The 17,159-nt window shown below is 38.7% G+C and overlaps 2 long non-coding RNA genes across 2 annotated transcripts; one reads left to right on the top strand and one right to left on the bottom strand.

Moving 5' to 3' along the window:
- Positions 1 to 352: 352 nt before the first annotated feature.
- LOC123659999 lies at positions 353 to 14,280 on the bottom strand. The gene is made up of 3 exons (XR_006744116.1): positions 14,056 to 14,280; positions 10,113 to 10,201; positions 353 to 939 (listed from the first exon to the last, which is right to left on the bottom strand). It is a non-coding gene; the product is annotated as an uncharacterized LOC123659999 (long non-coding RNA).
- Positions 4,012 to 5,122, top strand: LOC123660002. The gene is made up of 2 exons (XR_006744120.1): positions 4,012 to 4,729; positions 4,822 to 5,122. It is a non-coding gene; the product is annotated as an uncharacterized LOC123660002 (long non-coding RNA).
- Positions 14,281 to 17,159: the final 2,879 nt, after the last annotated feature.

The raw sequence follows: 17,159 nt of genomic DNA, 5'->3' as shown, positions 1-17,159 counted from the left end.
CACATAATATATACAATTATTACTATGTAAACAAGTTAAATTACATTAAACTAGAAAAAAAAACCTTAAGTATATAGGTATATATATAATATAATAACTAAAAAATATTATTAAAAGGAGTCTCTTTAGGCAAGGTTCCGAAGATACTGGCAGCGTTCCCCCTTTGAATAGCTAGACTAATTCTTTGTCCGAAGTAGCTGCCAGCTCTTCGGTCTCCTGTGACGTCGAATAACCTTTTTGCTATTTCCTTAAAATGTCTTATAGCGCTAGGACCCCACGGACCAAGGGTCTCGACATGATTATAGTTGAAAAATGTATTAAAAATATTCGTAAATGGTTAATTAGAATAATGTGCACTGCAAAATTAATCACATAATATTTAGTTAAAATTAAAATACAATTACATAATAAACACAACAAAAATTTCAAAAAAAATTCAGTAGAAGTTTTCTTGTTGCATCTTGCGTCTTCTGATATGGCTGTCTAGATGTTTTCTGTATCGACTTAGGAACAAAATCAGCTTTCACAATGATCTCAGAATATAAAACAATCTGTCAAACCATTATGAAAACCAGTTTCGTAATTCCTTTCTTCTTCTTTGTCTTCTTTTCTTCTTCTTACGCATAACTTCGTTTGTCGTTAGTCTTCATTTGTTTCTGTCACTTATTTAAATTGCCTAAAACTAACTTACAGCAACATCATTATAAATTAAATACAAATATAGCGTTACAGTATGGGAGAAATTAATTCTAAACAGACCAGTTACGCACAATAGAGTCGCTAATGTGAATGGATTTGTCATCACTCGATTGGGTGAAGTATGCGGCGGGAATGGGATGTGACGTGCGCCGGGACGCTCCAATTATCTGCATACCATATGACATCATGCTGACTCAGCCTCATCTCGCACACCATCGTTCCTCGCCCGCCTCGCGCCTCCTGTAACACGAAACAAACGTTCACTTAATGGTCATTCTAATAAATCTTTATTATCGACGATTAAGTTCGAGCATCGACGTCGAGGCATCGTTTATTGAGCATATTTAAGTGTCGCTCGCTGATATAGCAATAACGCGGCCCGGCTCGCGCGGCACGATGCGGGCTCACCCACACCACGACCGGGTACTAATTAGGCGAGGCGTGGAGTTCGCCTGTGGTAGCCACAAATGGTCCGAATAAGCGCTCCGGCCTTGTTGGGGCGGTTGCGCGGGAGTCGCGGCGCCGCTACAATTATTTCGCTAATTTATCGACGCTGATCGCTCACGATGTGTTATTAATACGTCATCCGGTGTCACAGCGAATTGTGAGCGCACTGTTGTCAACTAATCGAATGGAAATCGATGTCGATTTCTGACATATTTACTAAACACTAAAGATTAATTTATGTGAAATAAAAAATGCATCGTTGATTGTGTCGGCGGTAATAGAATCGTCGTAGTTGCAGGTGTGTGAGGAGCGGTGACATCACGTCCGCAGCACTCAATGGGCTCGCACTATGTGGGCCACACGTGTCTCCGCCCCCCCGCGACCCCACCACCACCGTACATATCGTACCCGCACTCACAAACACCGTTCTAATTGCTGACAACTATGGGAAATAGTGCAAATATGCTACTTTTTTATCAAGAGCTCCATGTTTACATTCGTGATAATGACAAATGTATCGACAGCACTAATGAGGACTCTATTTCAATCAACTCATTTATGAGTCCAGTATACATTATAATTATGGATAACCATATATTTCTTTTGTTAAAAAGTATGTTAAAAGTTGTTTAAAAGTACCTATGTATCTGATTTTAGTAGGAGTTAAACAAGACGAAATAATAAAAAATAATTTTATAAGTATTCATTGTATATATCTGTCTATGTATATATATACCTATACTTAAAAATATTAAAACTACAAAGAACCTTATTTAGGTGATCTAATGACGAAATGTAGTAAACGCGACGTCGCGACAAGTATGTAGGGCGAGTGACGCGCTGACTATTGATACTGCGCTGCGCGCACTTTCGCGCATTTCCACTGCGTCTGCGCAGCCGTTACTGTTATCCTCGCAACAGTTGACCCGAGTTTAAAGTTAATTTTACAACCACACGTTTTTGTACAAAGGTGTGGTTGAACCAAACAACTCAAATTGTTATTTATTGCCTTATTATATGAACTGAAGCAGAATTTGTCATTTTATTAATAATTACCTGTTAATTAAAAATAGGAAGGATATTTATTTTTACCTATTAAAGCAATTAAATAAATCGAAATATTTCAGAAACAGTTTGTTTATCGTAGTAAACAAAGAGTAGTAAGGTTGTCATCAATTTAAAACGATTTGTTATCGGAAAGTATCAGTGACGATCGCGGTCGACGCGGGCGGCCGGCGGTGTTGTAGGAATGTGGTATCGTAGAAGCGCGGTGCGGGGGGACGAGGCGGTGCAGGTTTAGAGATAGAGCGAGCATTCCGCGCCCGTAACGGTGAGTTATTTCGCGGAGCACTCAGAGGCCGGCGTGAATGGCCGGGAGATGCAGCGCGCAGGCTGCAGCGCCCGCCCCGCGCGCATTCCTGCGAGCGCGAGCCGCCAACCTCCGCCGCCGCATTCCATTCATAGCGGCGCACGACTCGGCAAACTGCGAGATCGTTCCGCGACCGCGACCACCGCCTTTGTCGCCGACGGCTGCTTCTTCCTTCGCCGAGCTCATCTCCCCGAAGCGAGTGCGGGCGTGCTTATACGGATTTTGAAATTTTAGAACGTTACGTCACATTTCTTGATAAAGTTCACGGCGGTCGACCGCCGTGAATTCCGCCGGACGTTGACCCGCCCGCCGTGGCTTTCTCCAACTCGCTGTTTGCTATTGGAACGAATCTATTAATTGGAGAAACTTAGTTCACACATGAGCGTGGAAAGTAGACCGAGTAAGCTTTGCTACGAAACCTTAGTCCGACAAAGCTGTGGCTGCAAATATGTACCTAGATGCCGTTCCAAAATTAAGAACGTTAGAAGTATCTGAACTAGCGGCGGTGGTTACGGATACGTATTTTAAATGAGACTGTATTGGTTTGGACATTGTGAACTTTTGAATACGAACTGATACTATCCCGAAGAAGAGGAGCCTCGTCGCAAGAGACTTTTTGTTAACAGAGTCTGTGGCAAAGTGCAAACGTATGTTTGTTAATGACGGAAGAACCGTCGCAGTGCTTAGGTTTCGAAGGCGAGCGTAGCATTCATCTAAATGCTGGAGGCTGAATTCGCCCCCTCTCTTAGTCGGTGAAATGTCACCAAACAGCATTCCGAAATATTTGAAACGACCTTTATGGCGCGAAAGAAAGTGTGAGGGGTGAGGAGCGCGGGAGCGCGCGACCGTGGGACAGCGACGCGCGCGCCAGTCGCACGGCGCTCCCCGCCCGCGCGCGCCGCCTCCCGCATTCCAGCGCGCCTCCCTCCGAATTTATTCAGCCGCGAACCAGCGCCGAGCGCCGAGTGCGCGCCGCATCGCTGCCGATCCTCCACTGCATGCGAGCGACCGCGCGCCCTAACACCGGGCCTCTTACTATTACAATGTTCACATGCTTTAATGATTTACTAAGATTGATAATTATTTTTTACAATTTATGTAATGTATGTATTTTAATGAAATGTTATAGAAAAATACTTTTTGAAATGGAACTTTTCGATCGATCCTATATTTTCGATAAATTGATTCGTACGTCTTCTTTTTAATACGGATAAGACATCGGTTCGTTTTTGAGTCTATGCTTGTAATCATATTTTTTCGTTATTTATTTTATTTTATTAACAAAACAAATTTTGTATATGACCAAAATATTTTCTTGTAACGAATTTGAATAAGACTGGCGTTTAAATAAATTATATTAACACTAGCTAGTCGTTAACGATAGGTAGCTAGCTGTATAGAGTGAGTTACATAATTTGTGGATATGGTGCGCAGAGATAGAAGTAATTGGCACTCATCAGCTGCGGTTCGGCACTTGGCAGCCGACAGGTATCGGTCCAGAGTGCTGTGGATGCGGCCGGGAGCGGCGAGGCGGAGGCGGCGTCGCAAATAGCCCGTGACGCGGCGCGGCGGGCGCTGCACTTTCGCGCGGTCATGTGCCCGGCGCCGCAGCCAGACGCTCGTAATCGGTCCTCTATTTAAAAACGTCGTCGGCGACGCCGCGCTCGCTCGCCGACCGCGGCGGGGAATGTGCGGCGACAATGCACGCGCGTCAACGACCGCGCGCAGCGGAAGCGGCACACTTCCAGCCCGGAAACTTGCGCTCGCGCCTTAAGGGACCGCCGAGCTATTTATAATCGGTGCAGGGTGCGGATGCGCTCGTCGACAGCTGTTGCGTAATGTGTTCCTTTCGGAATTGGTCCTTCGCATCCGAGGCTACGTTTTGACGTTCAGATAAAAATTGAAATGTATCCCTTTTTACGCAATAATATAAGTTGGATTCATTATGCAAAATAAGCGCAAATTTAACCCGTCAAACAGCAAAAGCTGCCAATGCTACGTTGTCTGAAGCAAGAAACCGAGACTGCTCAGTCGTAGAAATCGCGTGCGATGACGCGAGACGAACGCTGACGTCCAATTGCCCTTCACCGGGCAATGCAAGAGAATTGATAACTGTTATTTTTATAATAACCCCCATTAATGTCTGTGCGTTTAAGCTTAAGCGTTACACAATTTTAGTCTTAACGTAGAATGTCAATCTCGGTGATGAAATTGGTACGATTTATCTTTTTATAACTTCACACAGAGCTACTATTAAAATATGTCATATAACGTTTTAACGACTTTAATTTGTACATATTTAATAGGATAATGGCTCAATTCTTTTTCGGCAAGGCAGTAATTCCGTCTGTTCGTTCCGGTGTCGCGCACTCTCATAGCCGAGCGCGCAGCCCGCGAGGAAAGCGCAAGGGCCCACCGGAGATAAGGTCTATAAATGTTCACCTCCATGACTCATAATTAATAAGAGATTCGCCACGATACTAGACCAATTAAATGAACGCATGTGTGCGCACCGCTCATTATGTATTTAGGAAAATGTCGGAGAAATCTGAACTATTTTTTATAAATGTCAGGTGTTGATGTTAAATAAAATGTCTTGATTTTAAACGCTGTGTTTAATAATTGGTAACTTTAACTTAAGCCTAAAATATTACGAGCATATTTTTAGCGAAAGAATACGATTATATTGTAATAGAGAGTTTTATCAGAATATCAAAAGTCAGTATTAGGAACTTAAATATTACTAAGATACACCAAATCTTGGTTCGAAATCAAAAGACATATATGGTGCTTTTACTATTTTTATGCAATAACATAAATAAAACCAAAATTAATTACAATTCAACAACAACTATCTATTTTACTCTATTTTTTCCTATGCAGATGATACAGCGGTGGTGTTTTCAAATACAACATGGGATTTAGTCAGGGCTGATGCGGAGGAGGGGCTGGAGGAGGTTGCCAAGTGGTTAAAAAATAATTTGCTTACACTCAATACACAAAAAACTAATTACGTTACTTTCTCACTAAACAATAGAACGCAACCAGGTAATTTCGATATTAAGGTGCATAATTGCTCTAACATCTTGCGAGCCTTAGGATATCACTGTCCTTCTATAAAAAAGGTTGACAATGTGAAGTATTTGGGTGTCATCTTGGACTATAGGCTTTCTTGGCATGATCATATTGAGCTGGTTGCCTCTAGATTACGAAAATTAATCTGGATATTTAAAATCCTTCGACATGTTTCAACAAAAATATTAATAAATAAAATTTATACTGCTTTGGCTCAATCTATTTCTATTTATTGTATCACAGTATGGGGAGGTGCAGCCAAGAGCACATTAATTAAGGTAGAAAGAGCACAGAGGGCCCTACTAAAGGTATCTTATTTCAAAAAACGTAGATTCTCAACACAGAACCTTTACACCGTAACTGATACACTTTCCATTCGAAGACTTTTTATATTACATATAATAATAAAAAAACACACTGAATCAGACTTCAACCCTAAAAATATAAATAAGCGAACAAACACTAGTGTTTTTAGCAAAATCCAGACACACACAAGATTTGCTCAGTCACAATTTCAATATCTTGCATCCCACTTGTATAATAAATGTAACAATATCCTACAAATATACCCTTTAAATCTGCGCGAATGTAAGCAAAAAGTAACTGCGTGGCTAAAAACTCTAAATTATGAAGATACAGAAGTTTTATTTGAGCATGTTTTGTGAATAGGTTTGGATATCTAAATAGTCTTTATACACAAATACCACACACACACACACACACACACACACACACACACACACACAGACACACACACACACACACACACACACACACACACACACACACATACACACACAGGTTATTACTAACAATTTTCTTTTTTCTTTTATTTATTTGTATTATTTGTAAAGCTTAGTTTGCTTCGTCTTATAACTTTTATTAAGTATGAGTGTGTTAAGGAAGAGTGACTTCTTCTGGCACGGGAGCTTATTGCACTCAAAAGGAGAAGTCAACCTTTGTGTTATTATTGTAATGTGTTGGTTATTGATGAAATAAACATTTATTATTATTATTATTATTATTATTAACTAATAATCAAACAATTTATAATAGTTTCTATAATATTTCTATAATATATATATCTCTTATAATTTTAACTTTGTAGCAATATATAAGCATAAATAGTGTATTGTTACCAAAATATTAGGAAAAATTTAACTAAATGAATTGGTCAATTCTTGAGATGTGATTCCAAATTTTGGCAAGTTCGTTTTATTCCTTTTAAAATATACAATGAAAATTTAATTGGTACTTTATTAGATTATAAAATTATGGCAAGCATTACATTTTGATCTTTTATTATCGCCAAGGTACAGTTTGGTAAAGTATTCTTAAAATCGCTATCAATCTAGACAATATAAAAAGTTTTTAGATTAAGAATGTTTTATAAAAGTTCCTAATTTCTGGTACTTTGAAATTCGATCGTTTTTTTTTCAAAGAAATATTTAGCTTGCTACTTTCTTGTGGAGGTCGCGTGTTTAGCCTGTCAAGCCACAGAGTTGTTCCTTTATAGCTTATAGCTGCGGCGTGCTCATCGCTAGCCTAGTGCTAGTTAACGCAACGCAGTAAAAGCACGCTATAGGTACGTTTTAAAACACATTACGACGCGACTCTGTACACTTTTAGTCAATAAATAATGTTCTAAGCAGTAACTACGAATCGAAAGTAATGGTATCTTTAGTGATTTATTTAACCAAAATAATAAAATATATCTACTTTAATAATACCAGCAATTGTGTTATTAATGCAACCTGTATTATTTAATATCACTGTGCTACGAAGGTGCTACGGATTTGCTACGAAGCCTTCAGTTTAATTAATAATTATTGAGCTATTGGTATCGACAGACATCTGACTTGACTTGGTATTTTATTTTTATACTTTAAAATAAAATAATATAACATATTATTACCAAGCAGCCATTTATTTCTGGAATGTCGGAAACTAAAACATGTTCACGGTATTTTTCTTTAAATAAGAACGGGGTCTATCACGATACATGTATTCAAAGCGCACATTTTGCAGACAACTCACATTTCTGATTATTGCGACTGCGTTCGCGAAATTATTTACAAAGGAAAGACATTCCAGCGGCGGATCGTATGTCCGAAAGAGTATCGTTTACAAAAATAATACTTAGGTAGGATCCTAATCTACTACAATGAATATTCCGGGAAATAATGTAGTAGATACATTAGCACGAAGCGTACAAGTTCATATGGGGAATCTTTGCGTTCATAATGATTATGTTAGCCTAACGTATAAATTATAACCTCATTACTAAGGGGTAACAATTTTATTTAGCAAAACTATTAAGTGTAATTAATTTTACTCAAACGGGCTTAATTAGTCTGCAACTAAGTAAATACGAATTAAATAGTTATATTTTAAAGTAATGAATGGTTTAGCAGGTGAGGAGTGTTCGACACGCGTGATGTAACACCGTCGTTTACCGTACGGTTGATAAACCGTACAGGCAAGTCCGAGCGCTGGCGATGAAGCAGGAGCGCGGGCGGCGTGTGACATCGTTTTAGTTTTCAGGGCGGCACGGCAGTCGTCTCGACGACAGAGGCCGCTTGACGCTGCTCGCGTCGCCTCTAGGACATAGATTCCGTATATTGTTTCAGCGCACCGGCGCCAGCGCGAATACGGCATGTTTTATTCAAGCCCGCGCAGGCCGCGACCCGCGCCGCCCCCTGAATTTTGTTAGCCTTGTCTCGTCCCGCGCGCCGCCGACGCCTCTAATTACATACCAACATGACCGACTTTACAGTGTCACGATTATTTTGATTATCGCTAAACGGTTAAATCAGTAAATAGAAACACTGACGCCCTGTTAGATAAACATTACCTACACAAATGAACTGTGACGATTTTGGTTTCGGGTAACGTGTTCCAAAATGGGGTTTATAATTCGAACGTTTTTAAATGTCATAATGACTAAACTACTAAACTAGGCGTGCAATGAATGACATTGTTCAATGGAAGGACTAGCCGTCCCATTGATCGGCTAGTTTGATCAAAGGATTGCGGTGTTTACATCACTTGTAAAAAATACTTGTAAGATAAAGAATGTCATTAGTTGATATCTGTAACTGAGGTAGGGCACAGTAGGAATTTCCTGCTCAAAATATGGAGCAGCCCGACTGGGGTAGTACCTAGACCTTACAGAATTAAATAATACTGTTTTCAAGCAGTATTGTGTGCCTGTTGGTGAGTAAAGTGACCAGAGCTCCTGGGGGGGATTGGGGATTGGGTCGGCAACACGCTTGTGATGCTTCTGGTGTTGCAGGCGTCTATAAGCTATGGTAATCTCTTACCATCAGGTGAGCCGTACGCTTGTTTGCCGACCTAGTGATATAAAAAAAAATCGGTGACTGGTTCGAATGTCACAGAATAGTCTATTGTTTGCGTAACGTCAACCGTCCCCCCCCCGCGTTTCCCCGCGCTCCGCGCCGCCCCCTCCGCCAGCGCACCGGGTAAAGAGGTCAAGGTTTAGTTGGCGCCTACCTGACGTCCAGATTTTATTTAAATTGTAACAATAGTATCTGGTTTTTTAAACATGAGATTTCAAAGCTAATTACGTATGATTGTAGGTCAATGCGATCAATATTTCGTGCGACTCCACCGAGTAGGGCGAGTAGGTGAGGCTGATTAATAATTGATTGAATTAATAATTGACCGAATCGATGTAATTTACAAAAATGTCGTAACGGCAGAAATCTAATAAAAATAAAATCGTACGCAGTTACATAAAACGCGCTCATCAAGTGAGATGTGAGGCCCGGTTTAGGTGTGAAGGTTAATGACCGATAAGGTATGAGTTACGCCGATTTCCCATTTTACTTTATCTCTACACATGAGCTTAATTATTTTTTTTTGTTGCCTAGCGTCAGAAAATGTGCTAGTGTTATTTATATAAACACTCGACGTCTAAAAATCGACATAACGTTTCTCTCGAGCTACAGATATTTTATTTTCTATGCTGTTGCATGGACCGATTCAGGAAGCTTATGGTTACCGAAGTAAAAAATGTTTAGGCTGCAGAGCGGCGCGGCGCACGAGGGCGTCACTATCGCGCGGACGTAAGGTGCTCCTTATCGCGCTATTGTTCGCGCCGACAGATTTATAACTTCCCTTTGCCCCCAATAAGGGCCCGTGACCTCAGCACCTTCTACTACACTCCTCAACGGAAATATTTCGACACGTATTTACTACTAACTTTATTATGCTATAAATTTTATCGTTTGCTATTTGTAGTAAAATAAATTAATTATGACACTATTTATATTAGGGTCTTCGAGTTGTGTAAATAGAGTTAATTTTCCAGAACGTTATAAGTATGTACTTATTATTATTATTGTGTAATATTATTTATTTAATAAACATAATATTTAATTGAATTTTACAGTAGACTGTTTAGTTCTGCTTTTAAATTACATAAAAACTAAGTTTTGTAAATTAATAATTCTTGATACAGTCCTTATAAATGTACAAATTAATTTATTTAGGTACATACCCGAATCACTATATCAGTGCAGCTTTGTTGGATTTTCTTTACAAGAAACAAATCCAGTTTTCTCTACATCGCAATATTTCGCATCGATTCTGAAAAATACAAATAAATAAGTGTTAGTGTTATAAAAAAAATAAGTGTTAATTCACGAACATTTTTTTTTAAAAAGCAATACCTAAAAAGTTCAGCTTATTTAAAGTATTATTTTACAAATAGTAATTACATTAATACAAGAAAAAAAAAACATTATAATTAATTGGAAATGAAAAATTAAAACTTTTTTAATTAAATAAATTTAAATAGTATCACTAGCTGACCTGGCGAACTTCGTACTGCCTTATTTTTTTTTTCTTAAATGTAATTACTACATGCAAATATCAAAATAAAATATAGCCTATCTTTCAAGTTGGATCTAACTGCATACGGTGTGCAAATTTGATTAAAATCGGCTTAGTAGTTTAGGAGTTCATCGCGGACAAACAACTTGATGCGTAATTTATATATATTAAGATTTAATATACACACACGGTCGACTCTTCCTGAGGTAAGCAACTAAATGCTTGTGTTATATAGGTAGCAGCCGACTGTTATAGGTAAATATTTTCGTTGATAAATATAGGTACATAGAATAAAAATATACATATAAATACAAATATTCATATTGTTTTTAAATATACATAAAAATAATACATATATAAATACAAATATTACACCTCGACTCAGGCGGGAATCGAAACCGCAACCCGCGGAACGGAAAGCACTACAAACTTCACCAACGGGCTAGTCAAATAAAGTAATGATTCAGAACATGTGTAATATTAATAGAATGCATCGTTTAAGTCGTTTACGTTGTGAAATATCCGCGGCGTTTTTTTACAAAAGTCGTTATCAGCGTTATTTGTAATGGAAATAAGGCTAACCTTAGTTTCCCAGCGTCTCGCTCGCCCGAGACGGTGGGAAATGCCATGACACGATCACTGTGAGAAAATAACATATTTAGGCAATTATCAATTTTTCGTGCTAATTTGGTTGAATGTTTGTTTATTGTATAACTGTTTTATAAGGATGTAACTGTAAGTTAATTATGTGAACTGCGATGTCAATATGTTTGGTCTCGGACTGATGTTACGATTACGCTTGAAGCAATAGTTTGATATACAGTATGATATGTTTAGTTAGTAGATACTGTTTCATACAATTAACTTAGACTTTTGTAAGGAAAGCTTAGACTTCTTCCTCATCCGTCATAAAAATGTAAAACATTAAATAAGCTCGTAAATTTATTACTGATAAATTGCCTTATTTAAGCTAAGTTTTAATAAATAAATAAATAAATGTTTTACTGGAAATAAAATTAGCACCCTTCAAAACACCATATTTATGTTGAAACTTTTTATAAGGTAAAAATAAATATTTTATACATACGCGAACTGGGGGAGATAACAATTGTTAATTAACGTCAGCAGACGAAGTGACCTCGTATGTGTCTAAGTTATTTCACGAAGCAATTAGCAAGGTATCCGTGTTATCTATGATATCTTAGTGACGTCACGAGCTAAGCCGGGCGGCGACGTGTATGTGGATGCAGTGGAATGCGACGCGGGCGTGCTGCGCGCGTAACGGTCCTCGCCGCGAGACCTCTGACGTACGTTCCCATGCTCGGCTGCCGAACCGATCGCTCTCCTCAGATAAGCCCGACTCTTGTACGAAACCCAATAAGCCATTTCCTTGAAACTCTCACAAGAATACCGCTCCCGTCAAAAAAATGACCAACACTAAACAAAAAAGCCAGTGAATAAGGCGGGAGCGCAAAATAAGAATGGCCCCGATTCTGGGAAGGCTCGGCGCCGGTGCAGTCTTTACAACCTTTATAATGATCGCTTTTTGTAGCGCGACCCTTATTGGCTTATCGTGGGGCTGAGAACTGGCGCAGCGAGACGGGCGCGTCGGCTTCTTCCCGCGCCTCGCCGCCTCGCTCGAGTCCAGCCCGGCGCAGTCGCCAGCGCCGGCCGACGGAAATCAGCAATCACTAGCTTTAAAGTACAGTACGAATTATGCGTGGACGGAAGCGTCGCGCCACCCGACTTGAATAAGATCGTGAATGACAAAACGGTCGCGTTTTATACTCGGGTGTGCGACTACATGTAGCTGCGGACATAATAATGACCGACCAATTTAGTAATGGGATTTGCATATCGCACTCGGTATCTACCTACTCGTAAACTTGGCTACCACGTTCCTTTTAGAGGCGCAGTCGCGGCGCGACCGTCATATATCCCTTCGATGGGAAATACGGCAAAGGAAGTGCTTATGAAATGTGCGCCTACGCCGCGTACTGCAACGGAAGCGGAGGCGCACCGCTCGTGATTCGGCATCGGCTGTAGGCGTTGCGGCCCGAGTGTGCCCCATTTGTCGGTTAGGCATGAATGAGTCGTAGAGCGGGTGAGGCGATATTACATATCGGGAGCAAAGGTTAACGGCTAGTGAGCGAAGGGCGCTTGGCAGCGAATACTACGTCAGCAGGAGATGCTGCGAGCTGAGTCAGCGGTAGGTACACGTGTCGCTGACGTATCCCCTGACTCATCTCACTCAGTACTCAGTTCGAGGGATTTATTATAGGATTATATTAACCAGTCATGCAATAATTAAAAGAAAATTAGAATTTAAAATTTTAGGGATATTACTATACACAGAAGACAAAATAAACCCTACATTCAGTTTTAATATTGTTTGTAATTACAAATATTAAAAATAATAATAAATAATACCTTTAAGAGCACAATGTAGCATTAAAGTATTATTTCGCTCATTTTTTAAACGAATGAAATAATTAACGTTTCCATGTTTATATCACTTTTAAATATTATACCTACTGGATAAGACATTAATTAAAACATAATCATTCCCAACGTCTAGAATAATGTAAGAAAAAATCCAGAGCGAGAAGAAGAAATAATCTTTGACATAAATACACGAGTGTAAGGAACGCATCGAAGTTAACGGCATACGGTTGTAAGTAAATACGGAGCGGATTACAACCGCCAGGGTAATGAACAGCGGGGGTGAGATGCGAGAAGTAGAGCAGCGCGGGCGCAGCGAGAGGGGCGCTAGAGCCAGACGTCACGCTCCGCTAGTGACGTATGTCCTGTCGATAACGCTTGCGCTACTACGAGCACAGCTCATTGTTTCAATTTATTACTTGCGTATCAGAGAGATTGCTATCACTTCGATTGACATTTGTCATTTATTTCGTCTGTTGTTGCTCCGGATATTTTTCTTAGTATGCGTCATTATTAAGGAAAGCTTTTTGTCACTACCCTCATTTGTAATAAATAAATTTATAAATTAAGTATTTTTTAATGTTAAAAATATAATAATTAATAAGTGAAAATATAATAAATTCCTATAAAATAAAATGTAGATCAAAAGTGATAGCAACGGGTAATAAAAAAATTAAAATTGGTAGAAATAAATTCTAATCTTACGCTACTGTTTGTAAAATTCCATCATCAGTGACTGATAATCACAATACGAATTCACTTTGCACACATTATTCACAGTTAACGCATATCGTCCAACGGTTGAAATGACACTTGTTTTCAGCACTTCGCACGAAGTCCGGCCTCAAGTAGCGGTGTTCACTAAACAACGCGATAATACAAAAAGAAGTCAAAGGTTACGATGTTATCGATGGAGACATGAATATTCGAAGACGCGAGGGTCACGAGTGAGCGGTCGGCGTAGCATCGCCCCGCGGCGTGAATGGAGCGACCGACATTTTATGAATCGAAAGCCGTCGCTCATTGACCTGGCGCTCGCGGCGAGCGGTCGCCGGAGTCACCGGACCGCCGAAGCCGGCGCTGCCGCCGCGCTGCTCCGCCGGGCCGCGCCGGCGGAAGTGACGTTCCCGCCGAACATGGCGGCGCGCAGGAAGTGCGCAGCTTACCTATCGGGACGTCTCCACCGGCTGCCTCCTTGCGGCGAACGAAATGCACGGACCCGCATGCGTCGATTCCGGTATCCGCAAAAGTGCGCGCGATCACCGACTTACGAATAAATTATTCGCGCTATCTAAAAATATTCGTTTGCGACGCAGAGCGGTCGGAGGCCGCGGGGCGAGCCGACGCGGAATCGCACACACGAACTGCTTCCCCGCCGCGGGGAGACTGATGAGGGCAGGCCGCGCCGGCGCCGGCGGAGGCTCCGGCGCACGCGCACACCGCCTGCCGTCCCGCTCGGCGGGGGCGCGCGCCTGGCGGAGCGAGCGGGACCGCGACACTTCATTATCACAGTGTCGACTCGTGAACACCAATAGACCGAGGAGTAGGGACAAAATATTCGACCTTCACTTTACACGCACGCACACACGCGGACGCCGCCGACGGCACACACACGCGTGAGCCTCGCGAATTGCTCGCCAGCGCCGTCGCACCGCACGCTGTGCTACTTTTGACAATTTTTCCAGAAAACTGACATGCAGCGCTGCCGTGGACGAGGCGCGGCGCCGCCACGTGGCTCTCCATGAGGGATACTGCTCCAATTAGAATTACTTAAACAACCGAAAATGATATCATCGCATGTCTATTACATTTCGTCTCAAAATTCAACTTCTCCAGTATTAAGTTTCTACAAGAGCAACTGCTCACAAAAAACTCACATTTTAAGTATTCGATACTTTTAAAATTGACACAGCAACTATAAACGCCAATTGTCAAATATAATTAAGTATCTAATTATTTAATAATTGATCACTTTTTTATTCCCACAAATATAAAACAAAACAAAAATAATTAGGTAGGTATACAAAAACGTTAAAGTTTTAATAAAGTTATACATAAATTTGCGCAAAGTATAAACAATAAAACTTGAACAGAATGTTTTAAATATGGTCGTGTGTTGTGAGAACTACCCACATATTGTGTGGGAAACTTCAGTAGGCATAGCAGATTCGATTCGCGATTAATGCCAACATAACATCGATCTGTACCTATCGAGACCGAGCTGCTAGCCGACAAATAAATTTAATATGGAACACAAAAAGTATACAATTTACAAGTTATAAGTTAAGAGTAATGCGAACGCAACGGAAACGGTAGATTTTGACCAATTTCAGAGCTTAACAACGCATCATTATTGTAATTTGCAATTTTTTTGTACTCGGGATAACTTTTATTTTTGTTTTGTTACACTAGAAATTTAATAATAATTAAATTAACATTTATAGATTACTACGCTTGATGCTTATTTTTACAAGTGAATATTTTTTAAGCAATCTACCTACCTTCCGCATTTTTTTTATTTACAAATTCAACTCTTTTATATACTTTTAAAACGTATAAAATTAATAAAGATAATTTTAAATAGTGACGCATTAAGGATTTTTTTCTATATTAATTTATAAATTTTGGCAAACTTTGCCTAAACAAAAATCCGTTGCAGCTTACTACAACTAAATATTTAAATAATTAATTGTGATAATATCACAATATCAATGATTAATGAAATATATATGCTACTTTCAATTCAAAAGTATAACAATTTCTTGGTGAAATAAAAAGTATAAAGTACCAAATGTTAGTTTACACTGGCAACACAATTAGGATTAAATAAATACAATTAAAAGTATGCTTAAAAATGCCTGGGACTAAGATATATAAACAAATTTAATAAACTCATAAGTTGAATGAAATATCTTCAAAAAATACATCTAAGTATTTTATTTAAAAAATATATAAAAAAATATAAAAAAATTGTATGTTTTTTAATGAATATTAATTTTTAAGGTACCTTGGTACCTAAAAAAATTAAAAATAAATTTATCACATTTATTTACAATAAAATAAAATTGTTGAAACTCAACATATATTTACAGTTTACTACCAGTCTACAATTTTTCATTGCAATTTTGTATATTTTATCCCTTATGAAATAAAATAATTATTTTTTATTTTATCAAATAGGGCCAAAAGGTGCGGACATTGTTATCGAAATAATATGTGTTACTTTTAAATACAAAATAATATAAAACAAATAAATAAAAGCTCTTAAATATTAAATAAAATAAAGCTAACATAAGGTCTCCATAAAATGTCGATATTATGGTGAAAATTAGGTAAAATGTTGAATTTTTTTACAACCCCATATAGGCGCTGAGTTGTAGAGGGGGTTGATGGCTAGAAATTGCGCGAAAAGTGTGTGCTAGTGTTGCCACACGCAGCGGTAACAGAGCGCGCGTGCTCGAGCCCGCGGTGTCATCAGCGCCGAGACATTTCTACATCTCTAACGGTTTCCAAACTCCCCTATTTACTATATTTCATTTAACATTAAAAATAGTCACTCATAAAGAAATAATTTAACATAAAAAATTCTACAATTTTTTCATATTTTTAAAGTAGGGCATAATTTTCTGTATGTAGGTACCTACTTACCCTATCCTAATTTATATTATTTTATCATTTAGAATTTTATCGCATTTTAAAATGTGTGATTTAATATATAAAGTTGTATTAAATTATAAAAAATATTGGAATGCTATTAAGTTTAAAAAAATAAAGTCAATGGTGTAGTGAGGCGTGTTCAGAGCGCTGGAATCCGGTGTTCTTATCAACATAGGGCCGAGACTATCTAATCTTGGTCTCACAGTCTCTGATAAAATTTACTTTTTTTTTGTAAAACATATTCATACGAATAATCGTTCAGATACCTACGTATATTATTTATTATCTATGTGAAAAATAGAAAAATACCTATATTTATTATTTAATACATAAAATCAGCTTTTTATCTTATAATTTAAAATAAATCTATTTTAATACAAAATTATATTTATATTTTATACATTCAAAAAACTATCAAAATCGAAATAAATAAATAACAATGTCTGGAAACTAAATATTGTTTTGTAAAGTAGTTGATAAATATTTCTTTGCAAACATTAATGTTGCCAATATAAAAATAATATTTTATATTAGGATCATTTAGTTGGTATTTCACCCACAACGAATTTCCGTTAGAATATGTTAGTTATTATGTATTTAATTGTAAGGAATA

This window comes from Melitaea cinxia, chromosome 14 (assembly GCF_905220565.1).
Source record: "Melitaea cinxia chromosome 14, ilMelCinx1.1, whole genome shotgun sequence".
Classification (NCBI taxonomy): domain Eukaryota; kingdom Metazoa; phylum Arthropoda; class Insecta; order Lepidoptera; family Nymphalidae; genus Melitaea; species Melitaea cinxia.
Note: the sequence above shows the minus strand (reverse complement) of the source record. Positions and strands in the feature narration are given on the sequence as shown.